Below are 3,486 nucleotides of genomic sequence, written 5' to 3'. Positions count from 1 at the left end.
AGAAGAAGAAGAAGAAGAAGAAGAAGAAGAAGAAGAAGAAGAAGAAGAAGAAGAAGAAGAAGAAGAAGAAGAAGAAGAAGAAATAGTTTGCCCAACCTAAACACCTCACGCACTCATTTTGAGATCCACGAGAGAAGCACCCAAAGAACACCAGAGGAGTGTTCCAGAGGAGTGACGCGCGACATTCTCAGCTCACACATATGACGAGGAAACAGGGTTAATGACCACCGGAGGTACAGTGACACATTTCGATTTCCTCTCCCAGTGCGTTAATGAAATATCCAGGAGACTTAATGGAATTGTCTGCCAGTCAGCGCCCGCGCACACCAACAGCGGAAAGCACGTGTCTCGCTCCGTCTGGCGACTCAAAGCGCGTGGCGAAGCAAAAAACCAAAAATTAATAATCATACAGCATTGCGAAGGTGCAATAATGAGACAACATGCTCGGTATATAAACCTTAACCCACACAGACACACATCTCTTCGCTCGACTAACCATTTGCTCCATTCGGTGGTTGTTTAACGTCCAGTTCAGCCTCGGCGTTTCGAAAAAATGGGTCCCTAGGTAGCGGCAACGGCAGCTCTTTCCATCATAAAACGCGGCTACCGCCCCGCGCCCTTGTGAGCCCAATCAACGGAACCTGGCTCAGCCCGGGGGCCGCTGCCGCTGCCGCTGGGCCCGGCCGGCAGGCCATAGGCACGGCACGCAACACCTAGCCGCTCAAAATATTTTTCGCACCTGACGTAAAACAGGGCACGGCTACAAGGCTTCGGTAGGAAAGTAGAGGGGTGGTGTGGTAGTGGCGGCGGCGGCGGCGGCGGCGGCGGCGTCCTCAAAGGAAAAGCATTCGATTTCGCTTTGTAACTTCAACTGTTGCCTGTCCTCTTTGTCGCGCTGTGTATGTAAATTGCATTATTCGTTGCAATTGAAACTATTTTTCGTTTGTTTCTTTTATTTTTCGTCGGCTGCGCTGCTCCGAGTAAATCACTCCCAGAAAATGAAACTGAAGCGCATGCCCGCCTGATTACGGCTGCAGGTCAGCATTCCGACGGCCAAATTGAAAACACGAGTGAGACCTCAAGCAGCGAGCTTGCAGCTGTACGGCGCGGATCAGAGGAGCAGCCGGGCAGCAGCGGAGGCACCTGCCCTTGTGCAACATTATTTTTTGGAGTGCGCGGCGCTGTCTCTCCCTCATTCATTTATTCCGAGGGGTCCGCAACTAGGTTCGAGCGCGTACACTGGCCGCCCGGAAAACTGGGAAGACCGGGAAGACCACCAGGAAGACTAAAGAAAACCGAAGAAGACCAATAAAATAGTAGGCCACAAATGTGACGGAAAACCAAAAAATAAAAGGGAAGACCGAAAAAACTTTAGGAAAGACCTAGAAATTGCAAGGAAGATCGGAAAATGTGAGGGAAGACCGATGAAAATGCGAGAAAACCGCAGAAAACTGGAGGAAGCCTCAGAAAACCAAGATATTGGGAAAACCAAGAAAAAGTTGGGAAGACCGGGAAAACCTTAGGAAAACCTGGGAAAACTAGGAAGCCCACCACATGTGTACACCGGCAGACCATACTTGCGGACCCCTCGATTTATTCCGCTCCGCATTTCTCGTGCGGCGCGTTTTGGCGCGTAAACTACCACCAAACTCCACACCGCACGGGGTAGTAGAAACCAGAAACGTCCGCGCGACCGACACACAGCACACGTGAAAGCGTAGCAGGCAAGGCAGCAGAGAGGCGTTTGTGTGTGCTCGCTCATAACTAGCGGCCCGCACCGCGAAACAGGACACATTCGGGCGGCGGTAGTTGTCGCGGTGCAGAGCAGCAGTCGACCTACCCCAAGAGGAATGCCCCTCAACACAACCCCTTTACATTCTGCGGTGACAGCGGCGCGGTGGCGGCGCGGGCCGGGGCGTGTCGGCCGACCTCGCGCCTGCGCATTCCGCCCATATGACACACGCAGTCACACAGTCACACACAGTCACACACGTACACCCCTTGCATGCCACAATGCACATTTGGAGACCTGATTGGCCTGCCGGCAGGATTTTCCCAGCGGGTTTAAAATAAGCTACGCGTGGCTATAGCCCGTCTCTGTCTCGCTATACACTCTTGCGGCCCCCGCGTCCAGCGAGAGAGAGAGAGAGAGAGAGAGAGAGAGAGAGAGAGAGAGAGAGAGAGAGAGCGCACATATGAGAGGCGATGCTCCTCATTATCCCGCCCGCGGCTTTGTGTGAGCGCCTAGCAGCGGACGGGTACAAATATGATGCGTTTTGCCTGCCAACCGCCTGCCAATTAAATAGTGGGCCCACCCGTGCGGCGACACTCGTTGCAGCGCCCGGCCCGGCCCCGACCCTCCTCCTCGCCCTCTGATACGGTCGCTCTTTCGCGTTAGATCAGCGTCCCCGATAGGGGACCGCCGTGAGGGACGGGCGACGGGGGACAACACAAGCGCCGCGCGTCATGATGCGTGTTTCCAACGATTTACGCCGCGGAAGACAATGGCCCGCGCTGCTGCTCCGCGCGAGGAGATGAGCGGCTCTTCTTTCGGACCCGACAAAGTGTCGTGCACTCAGCGGCGAAGAGTGCGCACTTTGGGACGCGCAGACGAAAATATATGCATTTTCTCGCCGTGCTTCGCCACAACGTTGTCATAAACATATCTTGTTTAGTACAGACAAGAGGTTTTTAATTATTTTTTTTAATGGTATTTTGGTAAAATTTGTATGTGAATGTGCTCTATCAGGGTTTCGAAATTGCATCTCTCTCGGTTGGCATGGGCCATGGCCCACAACACTGGAACGCAGATTCAACGAGAAAACACCCCGGTATGATTGTCCTTTCCCCTTTTGGTGGATGTCTGTCAAAAGTGGCAAAATTGTGGATACATTTCGTCTCCCACACGCACCCGCAACGGTGGTGGTGTTCCCCCTGTCCCCCAGCGAAGGCTCCGCGTCGTCTGCTCCGTAGAGGCTGGCGCCCGGCTGCGAGGCCTTTTCTCCCCCACGCGTGGTGCATAGGTCACCGGTATTTCCTCCGCGAGAGCGAGCGGTGCGCGGCGCGGGACCTGCACCAGCAGGAGGAGGAGGAGGAGGAGCAGTCAGTCGGGCGCGACCGCAGGCTGCCCCCGCCGCGCCCCGCGCAGCCCCGCGCAGCCCCGCGAAGCCCCGCGAAGCCCCGCGCAGCCCCGCGCAGCCCCGCGCAGCCCCGCGCAGCCCCGCGCAGCCCCGCGCAGCCCCGCGCCGGCCGCAAGCATCCCAGGAAGCTCTCCACCGCTCCCGCGCGCGCTCTCAGCGATATCTGGACCAACGCCATGAATTCGGCTCGATTCGCTTTTGTCGGGGAGCGAGGAATTTTGCACTCGCACTTCTTGTGTTGTGGAGCGGAGCGAACGGGGGGCGGGCGGCGGCGGTTGCCCCTCGCAGAATCCACTTCCGGAGGGAACCTTTAAAATGTGTCCGCCCGATCAGACAGACGCCCCCC

The 3,486-nt window shown here is 56.2% G+C and overlaps 1 long non-coding RNA gene across 2 annotated transcripts in view; it reads left to right on the top strand.

The window, feature by feature from the left end:
* Positions 1 to 3,486, top strand: part of LOC113210302 (uncharacterized) — a 178,243-nt gene that overhangs the window by 81,387 nt on the left and 93,370 nt on the right. The gene's annotated exons all lie outside the window — the stretch shown is intronic.

Source organism: Frankliniella occidentalis, unplaced genomic scaffold (genome assembly GCF_000697945.3).
Source record: "Frankliniella occidentalis isolate FOCC.00 unplaced genomic scaffold, Focc_3.1 Scaffold149, whole genome shotgun sequence".
NCBI classification, from domain to species: Eukaryota; Metazoa; Arthropoda; class Insecta; order Thysanoptera; family Thripidae; genus Frankliniella; species Frankliniella occidentalis.
Note: the sequence above shows the minus strand (reverse complement) of the source record. Positions and strands in the feature narration are given on the sequence as shown.